The following is a 14,631-nucleotide window of genomic DNA, read 5'->3' as shown; positions in this document are numbered from 1 at the left end:
GCATAGACTTGGACTATTGTGATGTTGAATGGTTTGCCTTGCATTCGAACTGAGATCATTCTGTCATTTTGGAGATTGTATCCCAGTACTGCTTTTCCTTCTCTTTTATTGACTATGAAGGTTACTCCATTTCTTCTGAGGGATTCTTGCCCACAGTAGTATACCTGATGGTCATCTGAATTAAATTCACCCATTCCTGTCATTTTAGTTCACTGATTCCTTGATGTCGATGTTCAGTCTTGTCATTTCTTGTTTGACCACATCCAGCTTGCCTTGATTCATGGATCTTACATTCCAGGGTCCTATGGAGTATAGATCTTTGCACCATCAGACTTTTCTTTCACCACCAGATACATCTGCAACTGAGTCTCCTGTCGGCTTTGACCCAGTCGCTTCATTCTTTCTGGCGCTACTAGTACTAGCCCTCTGCTCTTCCCCAGTAGCATATTGGACACCTTCCAACCTGAGGGGCTCATCTTCCAGCATCATATCTTTTTGCCTTTTGGTACTGTCCATGGGGTTTTCATGGCAAAGATACTGGAGTGGGTTGTCATTTCCTTCTCCAGTGGATCATGTTTTGTCAGAGCTCTCTGCTATGAACTGTCCATCTTGGGTGGCCCTGCACGGTATAGCTCATAGCTTCATTGAGGTACGCAAGCCCCTTCACCATGACAATGCAGTGATCCATGAAGGAGACCATCAGACTTACATGTGAGTAAAGGTGCATAGGATTGTTCTGTTATGTGGCCTGCTTCTGATTCTGTATTAGACTGTGGAACTATTCCAAAGAAGGTGGTATTGGGCTGTTATAGTTGTCCTGCAGTAGCCAGGAGCAGCGCAATCAGCTGGACTGTGCTTGCTCCATTGTACCTGGGTCTGTGAGTCAGAAATCTCCTCGCCAATCTTTCTGAGGGACCAAGAGCACTTGGGAAATGGGGAAAGTTGGTTTGTTCCACTCTTGGTGGTAGCAGCTGGTAGCAGATTTGGTGTCATTGCATTAGACCTCGCACCTGCAGCCAAGGGACCTGTGAGAATCAGGTCACCACAAGAGCCTCAGAGAGATCTGAGGGAAGAGCAGTTCCCTCCTTGTGCTCTGACCCACATATGGCAGCTTTCAAATGGGAACCAGAAGTGGGAACTGCTTAGAAATCTTGACTCCACCTACCCCTCTCTGGTGGAGATTGAGGACTCCAAGCAGACTGACTTCCCCATGGAAGTAACTGCTACCCCAGAGTCCACGAAAAAGTGAGATTCCTGGGGAAAACTTTGATGGTGCCCGGATACTTATTCAAGGAGCTGATCTGGGGAGGACAGGGGATCTGTGAAAAAGAGGTAAAGCCAGTTCACAGTCAGAGCAGATTTGAGCATTACATGCTGCAAGGCCACTGGAGCAGGCACTTTTTTGAAAAGCGGACCACACTGGGAGTCAACAGAAGGGCAGGCTACCAGTCAGGGCTGACCAGAGCCCATGGTACAAGGCAGAGAGGCCACTGGGAGGTCCAAAGAAGCAGCTTGGTGATCAGAACACTGTCCATCTAGCTCAGCATTATCCACACCACCACCCGCAGGCCACATTTGCCCTTTGGCCACTCTCCGGGAAGTCAGGGGAGCCCCTGGGATGCCCCACCCTTCCCTGTCTCCCAGCTGATCCGCTTAAGGGTGGGGAACAGACAGCTGTCTCTGGCTCTGGAGTGCAAAAGGCTTTCTTCTCACCCCATCCCAGCAACCCCAACGTAAGATCATTCTTGCAGCCAGGAGGGGGAGGCAGCTCAAACCTGGCCTCCCATCCAGCTATCCTGGTACAGTTTCCTTGCTGTGAAAAACAAAGGAACAGCACTGGGGCTCAAGATTCCTGGGAAGGGAGAGGTATAAGCCCAGGATCACTGCATGCGTGCATGTATGTGTGCCCACGTGTGTACGCATAGCTGACAGTCAGTGAATGCAGCCGGCAAGGTCATTGAGCTGCACAGATTTGTAGCGGCCCTCTACAGTTTCAGCTTACAAGCTTTTCCAGCCTTAGCTAAAATGTCAAGTGGGACTGGGCATTTTCGCCTCTCCCCACAGGTGAAAATGAAAGACTTTTGCTGCTTGTAGTCATGACAAGCACCAGTTCCTGGGTGCCTTCCCCCAGCTATTGCACATTGCCTAAGGCTCTTCTCAGCATTCTGTCGGCTGCATTCATTTATTCTCTAACCGTGTGTCCTGCACTGGCCTTTCAAGCAGAGGTCAATGTTGTGCTGCCTAATTTTTTTAAGGCACGGAAGTTTTAAGAAAGCATAGGGAGCAGTTGCTTTCAGCCGGGCTGCCAAAAGGGGGCTCCTCTGTACCATTTCCTGCTGCTACCCCTCCATCGAATTTGAACACTTCCTTCATCAAAAATATTGCACAACTCCTTCCAATACTTCATAGGTTTCTTACAGAGAGTCTCCTTTCCAGCTGTGTGCCATTTTCTTCACAATCACCTACAAAAATGTTGAGAGATAAATACATCCTTTTTTGAAAACCCCCAATGCTAAAGGCTCCATTACACAAAGTTCTCTTCACTTATTCATCTGAAAGTAGCCAGCCTTGATCCTGTCAAAAGAAGCAAGTATCTCTGCAAATTTCATCCAGTTTTGCTGAGGAATAAAAAAGTTATTGGCAGTTTCCTTAAAAGAAAAAACAAATCCAAAATGCACAGCACAAAAACCCTGCACCTATTTGCTTCCTATGCCTGCACTTGTCTTTCAATTCTGACGAATAAGGGGAAAAAAATTTAAGCTTTGTTGATTTTCAGTGATGGTTCATGGGAGGCATGAAGATTTGGTTTTCCAATCCAGCTCATAGGGGACAGCCTCCAAGCCAAATTGAGATCTACCCTGTTTCCGTGAAAATAAGACCTAACCGGAAAATAAGCCCTAGCATGATTTTTCAGGATGCTCATAATATAAGCCCTGCCCCCCCCAAAATAAGCCCAGTTAAGACTGTCAGCCAGACGGATGCATTTAGTACATCTGTTGCAACACTATTCAGGGATGGAGAGTTATGACGATGTTCCAGAAGAAGATGACATGACTGTGTTGAACAAATATAGATTTTCATACAGGAATAAATGAATAAATGTAGATTGTTGTACATGAAAAATAAGACATCACCTGAAAATAAGCCCAAATGTGTCTTTTGGAGCAAAAATTAATATAAGACCCAGTCTTATTTTCAGGAAAACATGGTATGCACACCTCCCGTATACAGATTTTGCCCTGTTTGGACTCAGATGGTAGAATGAGTTTGTGAATACAAAAAGCAATGAGTTGGTTGGATACAGTGTTATGTCTGGGCTTATCTCTGCTACAGAGTGTGGATAATGTTGAACTTTAGCACAAATGACTGTAATGTTCCCCTGGGCCAATAACATTACCCTGCACTTGACTAGGAAACCAGCCAAAAAAGCAGAAGAGAAAATTCTTCAGAGACAGTTCATTTAAAAAGCCTTGGTTCAATTTATATGCCGCTCAATTCCTGCACTCTCTCAGCTACTCCAGAATGTTCTCTCGTCTTCCCTTTGTTTTTCAGGCTAGAAATTTAATCGTAATATGCAGAACATTTCTCCCAAGTAGTGCAAGAACTCTGGCATACAAGCTGCCTGGACCTAGGCTTCCTGATGAAAATACCTTCATTCAGCTTTTGTGGAAGCAGTCTTGTGTTTTCCCTAGACAGGGTCTGAGAGCCCATAGAATGCTCTGGATTCCCAAATCTGAGCTCAGAAACAGTGTTCCAAGCTTGCAGCTGGAAAACAGCGCTGACCCCCCCCCCCTTCTGCTGGCATGGAAAGATCAGGGAATTTACACTGGAGAGGGGAAAGGGGACATCCCAGCAGGTCAGCAAGGAGGACACTATAGAGGTATCGTAGCAGTCATCTCAAAGCCTCCCAGCCTCTTTCTGTGATTTCAGCAGCTAAAGATGACTGCAGTAGAGTTGGAACCTCAGTCAGATGGCAAGACCAAATCAGAATGGGTAAAAATCATTGCAATACAAATGCAACTACATTCTAAAATCCATATTAGGGCAAAACCTTTATTAGGCCAGCTCAGGGTCACAACTCCTCGAGAACTCTTTGTCAAGCAAGAGGGTAAACAAAGCAAAAGGGGTGGGTTTGGCAGAGGAAAAAGTGGCAGCTGTTCAAGTGCTGGAGTCTGTGTTTAGGTACAGTTGGAAAACAGAAGGTGGGAGGAGGATGCAGCCATTTGAGCCGGTCTGCACCGGGTGCTGCAAATTTTGTTTACCTTTCAAAACATGCACTGGGGTTCATTTTAAAAACATTGATCCTGCAACAGCCTTTAACAGCCCAATTTTAACCATGCTCAGTGCGAAGTGGGTAAAGAAGTTTTAAGTACAGCAGGTCTACTGTATGCCAAGTTTACTATGCAGCTATGACAACCAGCCTAAGCCTGCTGAAGTGGCTTTGTGGCACAAGAGTAACTGTGGATGGGGCAGGGCAGGAGGGGCCACCATCTCCTCTGCAAACCCCAAATCAGTAGGATTTAATTGCAGATGCAATCTGTACATGTTGAGACAGGAAAAGGTCCTACACTCTCACTGCTCCCCAGCCAGCCATGTAGGACTTTCTTTTGTCCAAACATGCATAGGATTGTACCCTTCCTTACTTATTTCTGCTTTTGCTCCCAAAAACACAAGGCAATGGACATGGTCCCTACCCAGTGAGGTAGGTCAGACCAAGAGAAAAAGACTGGCCCAAGGTGAGCTTCCTGACAAAGTGAGAATTTAGCCCAGAGCTCCCCAGTCCAGTCCAACACACTAAACACTGCACTCAGAAAACAATAAGTAATTTGAAACATCTCATGAAAGAACATCTCTTTGAACTCACTCCCCACATAAGAAAACTCTGGAACTAGGCAGATGGGACAATGGGACTATGACAGTAGGGAAACCCAACTTGGCAAATTGAGCTGTACAAGAGAGAATTGTGTGCTTGGCGCCAACCCACAAGGAACTGGGTGTAGAACAGCACAATCAGGAAAATGGAAAGGCAGGATAGATCCAGTGGTCCAAAGTGCCATGCAATGGAAAGGGAGTCAACTGACACTTTAAGAAACTCCTAGGAATCCCCCTAATGCTCAGTTCCTGGTCATGTCAAAGAGGCTTCCCAGTAGCTTATATTAATAAGCAAGGAAAGTAGTATTCTCTGTGGCAAAGGATCCCCAGGATCCAGTCTGCAAGTTTCTGAAACTATGCACAGGGCTAAAAATACATTTGAACCAAACAATCATTCTCTCTTCTTGCAGCTTATCAGAACAGCATGTCAGCAACAGCCGCAATAAACAGACCAAGTCACATCTCTGAAAAGCAAGGAAGTCTGAGGAAAAGCCAGGGTGTTGAAATGTGCATTGTTGTGTCCTCCGCCAGATTTCCAAGAACATAGCACAGAGAAATTCTTTTGTGGGTTGATGGGGTCACAGGAATTAGACTTCTGTCCTAGTTCAAATTCTACTGAGAACCTGAAGATAATCTTAACTCTCAGAACACAGCATCTTGCCTTGATTACTTGAATGAGCCTGATAGGAAAGGGGAGGGGGGAGGTTATTTGGAACAAGAGGAATGAAAGAGAAAGAAAGGAGGAGCAGAAAAAAACCCTCCTTTTTCAACAAGAAAAGAAGGGGGAGCACGCAGAGAGCCGGCACGTAGACAAAACGGCTGGATATTAACTAAGTGGCTTCCTGCTTACAAATAAGCAAGATTGACAAGCTGGGCAGAACAAAATGAGCCTATTGTAGCCCACCAGGGGCAGGGCTGGATTGGGAAGAAGGGCCAGTGTTGGGGCAGCAAGGAGTAGGCGGGCGGAAAGAATGTGACTCTCAGTACCCTATTAGCCAATTAGGGGAAAGGAGGAGGGAACAAGCGGCTGGGAGCAGGGTTCAAAAGGGGGGTGTGAACATGTGCTCAGGTGAACAGAAGAACTGGGAAGGAAACCGTTCCCTTCTGTTCCCTTTATTGTAATAAAGTTTTAAAAAGAACTCTCTGCATGCTTGGAATATTTTTCTCTTCCGACAGAAAGGAAAGAGTGTTCATAACAGGCCTATCTGTCCCTAGGCAAGTTCATAAAACCTCTCAGAGGACTCTGGCAGGTCATAGTTGCAAATAGGTTGCAAAAAATTGGTGGCTCTTTGCCCTAAGGCAGCAAGGCCATTCAAATAAAAGACCTGTAGACATCTGTTGCTTATGTTGGAAACATTTAAAATTGTTGCCTAAGCCAAACGTCAGTGTATGGCCTCTGAGAAAATGAAATGGATATGATCTGCAAATACAGGGCCTATTTCGGGATAAACACCATTTTCTGAAAAATGGTGAACCATCAATACAGGCAAGACAGGAGACAGAAAATGGAGGCAGATGGAGGTGTCAGTGGAAAGGGTTATGGAAAATGTCACAGGGCCTGTCTCTGGGCTGGAGCTAGAACTGACTAGCTAGCTGGCTTGCGGGCTGAACTTTGAAGAACATTAGCTGGCTCCATTTGCTGGCGATACCTAATGAGGACTCAATTTTCTTCCATCTGGAAGTACCTAAGAGAGCTTGATAATGTAATTGTTTCCTTGATAAAATCATCTTGAAGCATTTCAACCAGATTACCAGAACAAGCAGACTTTTAAATTCAATACAGAGGTCCTATGGAAATAATGGGCTGGATCCAGATTTAGGTCTAACCCCACCCCAGCTCCAGCAATGGCAGCCTTTCTGTCCCCATGCGAATACCACACAGAAGGTCAGGTGACCCTGCTGGAGGGGGTGAGCTGTGACAAAAAGCAGATTCCAGCAAATCAAAAGAGGCATTTCTTTGTGTGGATTATTTGTGTGGAAGGTGGATTCTGGATGTGGCCCAGAGTGAGTTTAATATGTCAAGTAACAACTGGAACTTAACTACTGCTAACAACAACATATCAGCATATGTGGCACCATACAAAGTTAAAGGGCATGTCTTTGCTTCCAAGAAATTTCCAAGTTATTAAAACACTGCTGGGAAACAACAGAAGGAAGGTGGGAAAGGAAGAATTAAGTGTTGTAAACTGTACTTCAAGCTTGGTAGTACTTGAGAATAAAGCTGAAGGTGATAAGCCAGAGGCCATGTGGAGAAAGGAGGCTTTTGAGGAGCCATCTGGAGGGAGGGAGGGAGGTGAGTCAGGGCTGGAGCTGCATGCTCAGTGTAAGGAACAATGAGAGAATATGGTGGAGTCCAGTAGAACCTGGGTTAGTGGAGAATGATAAGAAGAGCAGAGGTAGGGACATACTGAGAAAGAAGGGGCAAATGGTGGTAGGTATACTTGCCTGTCACTACCCTCTCCTTAAGGGCCAAGGTTGCTTCCTACTGGGGTGGGCAACATCCAGGGATCTGGGGGCCACTCCCTCATTGAACTCACTGGGGGGTCACACACTCCTGCCACCTGCTGCACTGTAAATTTGCTTGACTTTCCTTAATATAGGGACCTATCAACTAAAAAAGGGCTGATTTAATTTGAAATAAAATGGGACCTTTGTTTGCTGCTGCTTCACCCATCATATGGCCAAATTTCAGTGGCAAACTGTTACTGCTTTATAACAAGGAAAAATATTGACTCTTTTTTCGCACCACACCAACCCAATCCAGCAGCAACTCTGCTGAAATGGGAGGGCACAAAAAGGGAGAGCAGGGACCCCACATCACAAGGGTGAGAGGACCAAGCAGTAGTTTATTAATTTATGTATTTAGAAAATTTCTATGCCGCCCCATTCGCCGAAGCCTCGGGGTGGCTCACAAATAAATAAATTAAAACACTATACATTAACAATATAAAATAAGTCGCCCTGGCCAAAAAATAAAATAAATAAATACTATTAACAGTTAAAATGATGTTTGAATAAAAAGGTCTTCGCCTGGCGCCGAAAAACAAATAACAACAGTGCCAGGCGGACCTCTCTGGGGAGCGCATTCCATAGATTGGGCGCCACCTCCGAGTACCTACCCTCCTAATTTCCTTCACGGAGGGTTCCCAGAGAAGGGCCCCTCCCGCTGATCTCAGGGGGCGGGCGGGCATATATGGACGTAAGCATTGCATCCTGGAATTGGTCCTCCAGATTGGGCAAGAAGCACTATAATGCAGCGCCTTGCAGTTCCATTCTTTCTCTTATTAGAGAGCTTTTCTAGGAGAAGAAAAGGAAAGAGCATAAGACATCAGGTTAAGTAACAAGAAATGTCTCACCTCCTGTATTAGGGATGTCCCATCAGGTAACATCCATGTTCAATTTGCCTCCTGCTTCTTCATCAGCCCATATCCTGTTTCAATGTATTTGAGAGAGGTTTTTTAAAGTCTGTTATACTCAAGGCACTGCTCACTGATTGGATGAGGACTGGGCATTATGATCTCATAATTATGATCTCATTTATCATGCAGGAGAAAACAGCTATTGCATTGTGACACACTGCTACAGAGATGCAGTTAAGACACTGACAAGCCTCTTCAAGTGTGGGCAGGCTTAGCTGGATGGAAGGAGCAGCAGGTATGCCAGTGATAAAGTCAGAGGATCCAGTTTCAGTTAATTTTTAGTGCTGAGAAATACTAGTTGCAGTGGCAATTCACACAGTGTAGTGTGTGAAGCAATCTCCATTGAATTCAATGGGACTTATTGGCAGAGAAGTATGTAGCCAGGTTAGAGTCAGTGCAGGGCAGGGCCACAAGGTTGGTGGCCGGTTTGCAGGGGATGCCATATGAGGCGAGACTGAGGGAACTGGGTCTCTTCAGCCTGGAGAAGAGGAGACTCAGAGGGGATACGTTGGTGACATACAGGTATGTGAGGGGATGTCACACGGAGGTGGGTAGAGACCTATTCTCCCCTGCAGAGGAAGGCAGGATGCGCTCCAATGGAGCAAAGCTCAGGGAGCCAAGGTTCCATTTGGATGCCAGGAAGCACTTCCTGATGGTTAGGACCCCGAGGGTATGGAATGGGCTTCCACGGGAGGTTGTTGAGGCCCCATTGGTGAGGGTGTTCAAGGATAGGCTAGACATGCACATGGTGGGCATGTCATGAGCGAAGCCAGCTGGAGCCCGGGTCAGACTAGATGTCCTGGGAAGCCCCTTCTGACTCACTCTGTGTCTATGTACAGGATTTGCCAGCAGGTTTTAGTCAGGTTAGACTAGCAGGTTCCATGTATTTGAGAACCTATTTGGCAGAAAGCCACTCTTCAAGTATCTGTTGATTTTTCAGCAGGATGCTTCAGTAAGGTACATAATGTATAGACCTTTGGTCTACCATTTTGCCTTGGCTTTTATTCCATCTTTTTTCAAGGAAAGGGTGCTATATATGGAGCTGGATGCTTTCTCTTGCAAGATGAATAGCAACCAGGTTTGGGGGAGGCACTATTAAATTAGGGAAATGGCACAGGAGGAAAGTGTCAATTCAACTCCCAAGAGCCTTTCTGATCTCCCATTCAACATTGCTGCATAGATTGTTAATGCATATTTTAAAATCATGGGAAATCCTAATCACAGCTCCTTCTCATCTAGTTTGCTTCCCAGAGTTTCTAATATTAAGGTTTTCTTCAAGATTCTTTTGCTACATGGGAGGAGGGAACACTGAAGAATGTAGAAAAAGCCATGCTTGTTCAGACCAATGTTCTGGTTGCCACATCTGGAAAAAGACATTGTTGAGTTGGAGAAAGAACAGGAAAGGGAAGGTAACATGCTTGAGGGGCTGAAGCAATTCCACAAGCTGGAAAGGTCACAGCCTTTGACATGGTTTGGCTTAGAAAAAAGGCAAGTAGGAATAGCCTTGAGAGAAATGTTCAAATTGATGCATGGTGTGGAGAAAGTGAAGGGGGATACATTTTCCTCCTTCTCCCAAAATACTAGAACCTGGAGTCATCCTGTGAAGCTGATTGATCCAACATGGCTTTTTTATGTTCTCTTTGTGTAGAGCTCAGATCTCAATTGTGCAACCAAACTGGTGGTAGATATAGCAATTAACAGCATCATGTAGACAAGTTTTTAGCCTCCTCCTTCACCCTTCTTTTTCTCATATCAGCACCCTAAGCTATTCCCTTCCCTTCCCTCGCCTTCCCTTCCCAGAATACATTGGAGAAGCAAAGTTACTGTGTTCTCTCACTGGACTCACATCCCTCAAATTCCCCCATTCCTTATACCAGCCACACTAAAAGCCCGTACTAGATCCATGGATTGCTCCAGGCCTGAATTGCTTTTGCTGCTGTTTTTGTTTTATGGTTTTACATGTTGGATCCAGATTGTAGTTGAATCAGTTTTTGTATGGATGAGGACTTCCCTGCCTGCTCCATCCCACGGCAACGCCTCTGCTCCCCTGAAAACAGATAGAATTAGTATTTAATGTAAGTGCATGATTACTCATGGTACTTTGCAGGTGCTTTCACAATGCTGTCATCCTCCAGAGCCAGTCCTGGGTTTTGTAACTATTTCCATGGGTATTTTAGGTAGAGGAAAGTCCATTATTATCTGTAGATACGGCATGAAACCTTTGTCTATTTGCACATTTCTACCATACCACAGCACCACTTAATGGTTATGTGATGGAACAAACAGAAAGGCAGGGAAAGAAAAGCATGCAGCTGTGGGGGACATGTGTAATGGAGATGATCTCCTGCAAAGAATCTGGGAACAGAAGTCTTGGAAATGTGCTGGCCTAAGAGCCTCGTGTAGAAAAGCCCAGAGTCTGGGGAGCTGCTTGTGCATGGGAGCAGGGGAATCCCCAAAAATCAGGCAGAGGGACTTTCCAGGAGTGAAGTCCTCTATCTTGCAGTAGATGTATTTTGCATCCAGCCCTACAGGTGTGCCTTCCATTTACACTAAATGGCCCAGAGAGCTTTAGCTGTGGAGCACTATCGAAATAAAGAAATAACAAATAAATTGAGGGGGGTTTGTTAGTGCAGTTTATGTGAGCCACCTCAAGAGGTACAATTTCTACCCCATGATAAAATTCTAGAAATAAGTAAGACTTATCCTCCATGAGTGTGCCTAAATATAATTGCATTGAGCTGGCCGGTAGAGTCACCTTTTCTAAGCTAGAAAGGTGTGGGCCTGCAGCTGGATGGGTGACCACTTGTGAATGTGGAACAAGAGATTGGACTCAATGGCCTTAGAGGCCCTTTCCAACTCTACTACTATTCTTTCTGATTCTTTCTATTCTTTTTTTAAAGGTAGCTCAGCCAGTAATCATCATTAGGGATAGACAATTCTATCCATATTGCTTTCTCTCATTTTTCCAGTCTAAAGTTTAGTTTGTTCTAAATGCTGAGATAGAAAAGCCCATGAAAACTCATGCACTTTTTTGTTCACGTTACTCCTAACACATGCAGTTTTTGTATGACATTTTGCCTAATATAAATATTTTGTTGTAATTTTGTAATTTTCATTTTAAACATTAATTTCACTAATGTACACCTTTTGTATAAATTTCTGATGGCAGAATTCCATTGAAATGTTTGAAGAACCTGTATTTTAGTTTGTATGTTGGTTCAAAAATGCAAATTAAGTATGCCTGCATGCAAACTACACTAATTCCTCCAAAACTCTAGACTTCACCCCATCTTAGAGCAGCAAATTCCTTTAGTGAAGAACAGGGTGTATGAGAAAGGGTTCCTTTTTTCTCTCCTAAAATCTGTCATTAATATCATTGGGCAACTGAGTTTTCATGCTAGGGGAGAGAGAGAAAATATTCTCTCTAGCTACCTTTTTTACCCTTTATACCTGTAGAAACCTCTAATGTATCCTTGTCCTTTTCAAGGTGTGTTATAACCTTTTTGAGATGCTTCACCTTCATTTTTTAAACATCTTGTCAGGCTACTGGCAAGTCAGTAAACTCACTTCCCCCTTTCTGGCTTAGAAGAGCGTTCATTCATAACTGGCGTGGGGGGGAAGAAAAGTGTGCTCCCTCCCCACCTTCCAGACATGAGCTATTCCATTGCTTTTGCTCCATTCCCAAAGTTCACTCAAGCAGCAGAAAATCTCTCCGCAAAATCTGGGCCACACAGGCAGCTGGGAAACCACGCTGCTCTTCAGTGTACGAAAAAGTTAGAAACGTTCAGTCGTTCAGCTGCTGAGCTGACCATTTGCCAAGAACAGCAAGGGAATGTGGGGAGGGAGTTTCCTACTGAACGACTGGATACTTGGCTCAGGCAGAGAGAGGGCAAGGCAACAGGATGGAAATCTACCATGATTGAAGGATGAGGTCAGGTTGAGATGGTAACCAGAATGCAAGGCCTAGTCAAGAGATATTCACTGATGCTCAAGTGGGAGATGAAGAGAGGTGGGTAGAAACAGGAGCAGAGGAATGGAGTAGTGCTCCGACTATATAAGTACTTGGGGCTCATGTTGACAACTTTTCTCATCATATGCTTTGCATATGCCTGTTTGGGTTCAGGAATCTTGACCTGAGATACTGAATGACTGATATATGCATAACCTGAAGATTTTCCTCCTAAAGTTAAGACATTAAGAAGAGCCCAGCTGGGTGAGACCCATTAAATTGAGCATCCTGATTCCCACCAAGGCAAAGCAGATGTCCATAGGTCAGTTTCTAGGGAGAGGTAAAGTGGGCCATTGCCAAAGGCACCAAGAGATTCAGGATATTATTATTATTATTATTATTATTATTATTATTATTATTATTATTATTATTATAACATTTCTATGCCGCCCCTTGCCGAAACCTCGCAAACAGCCTGGTCAGGGAGCAGCAAGGCTTGGCAAACAGGAAGCAAACTGCTGCAGCCCTGGTTGTAGCTACATGCTATTTTAAACCACAGTGTTTTTTCTGGTGTGAGAGGCAGCAAGCTGAACCTGTCAGCTCCCTAGCTTTGAGTAGTAGTGTGCCTAATGAGGGCACTGGAGTGGGCAGCGTCCTGCCTTTGCATTGTTGCAGGGCCTGTAATGGCCATATGCCTCCAAAGTAGGTTGCTGTGCTGCCACTCTCACAAGAGGGAAAATACCGGGGTTTTTAAAAATGATGAGCAGCTGCAATCTGAACTGGTTGGTGCAGTATATTCCTGCCCTGCATGCTGAGCTTCGCTGGCCCACTACGGTTGCCTGAGGGCAGGGCCAAGCTCATGTGAGGGTTCCCACCACCACAGCCACCAACACCTGGCTCCAATGCTGGTAAGGAGGACAGAACAAAAAGGTCCCTTTCCTAACTTTATTTTCAACTTAAGAACCTGCTTGTTTGTTTCCTGTCGCCAAGTGAGGGGAGGGGGACTGAATGACTGATGGGAGGGCAAAAGGTAAGGCAGCAAAGCAGCTGAGGGTGGGGGAAGGGCAACTGGGCATCGTGCCTAGTCACCCCACCAGCTGGCAGCAAACCTAAAGCAGCATGAAGAAGGCATGGATGCTCCCATTTTCCTATTTTATTCAGTGCATTTTATCTATATTGGGAATTGCGGGTATTTAGTCTCGGCAGTTACATCTGAGAAGAAATCCACTCCTAGTAACCTTCCATCAACTTGTCTATTCCTTTCAAAAGCCATCCAAAATGGTTGCCAGTACCATGGTTTGGGACAGCAAATGTCATCATTTAACTGCACTCTGAAATAGAGTTCCTAGTCTATGTCCTGAATCTCCCAGCAGTCGACTGTGTTGGATGATCTTATTGTTCTTGCATTGTGAAAGAGCGAGGTTCTTGGGCCAAGACAATGCCATTCAAACATGTAAGTTAATTCTAATATATACTGCCCAATATAGTCTGTATTGTTACCAAGTGCCAGCATGTTTGAAACTCCTCCCATAACAAGACCTTTGGGGTGTGGGCTTTGGCAATATTTACATAATTACTAACAGTTTTGCACAGCTTTTCTAAGTGGGGCTTTTTTTGCACCTGTTAGGTATGATGTTGTTCAGTCACAGAGTCATGCTTGACTCTTTGTAACTCCATGGACCAGAGCATGCCAGGCCCTCCTGTCCTACACTGTTTCCCAGAGTTTACCCAAATTCTTGTTCATTGCATCAGTGACATCTAACCATCTCATTCTCTGCTGTCTCCTTCTCATTTTGTCTTCAATCTTTCCCAGCGTCATGGTCTTTTCCAATAAGTCCATCCCTCTCATTATCTGGTCAAAGTATTTGAGCTTCATCTTCAGCATCTGTCCTTCTAAAGAACAGTCAGGGTTGATTTCCTTTATGATTGACTGATTTGATCTCTTTGCAGTCCAAGGGACTTTCAGGAGTCTTCTCCAATACCACAATTCAAAAATGACAATGCTTTGCCATCATACATGCATGATGTAATGGTTGAATATTCTCCCTATTCCCCAATATGCTATTTAGGATTCTTTAGACAGTCAAAAGGTTGCAGGGGGCATGCTGGAAAAGATCTCCTCTGTCCAGTCATTATAACCTGCATATATTCTTTTCAAGGCAATTTTCATAGCTATGAGGACTAGAGGCATACTGGCAAATTTTTGTTTTCCATGAATGAATCAGTTAAGATTTCCCCAGGTACCAATATTCTTTCTCCTTTGCCAATATTGCCCATCCTTAACCCAATTAGAAGACATGAAACTTTTTTATCTGTACTGGAATTCAATTTCAGTTGTACCTGTTGATTTTTTTTATTATTTTATTTATTTTATTTATTAAAACATTTTTA

The sequence above is a fragment of the Varanus komodoensis genome, unplaced genomic scaffold, assembly GCF_004798865.1.
Source record: "Varanus komodoensis strain SLA01 unplaced genomic scaffold, ASM479886v1 scaffold10, whole genome shotgun sequence".
Classification (NCBI taxonomy): domain Eukaryota; kingdom Metazoa; phylum Chordata; class Lepidosauria; order Squamata; family Varanidae; genus Varanus; species Varanus komodoensis.
Note: the sequence above shows the minus strand (reverse complement) of the source record.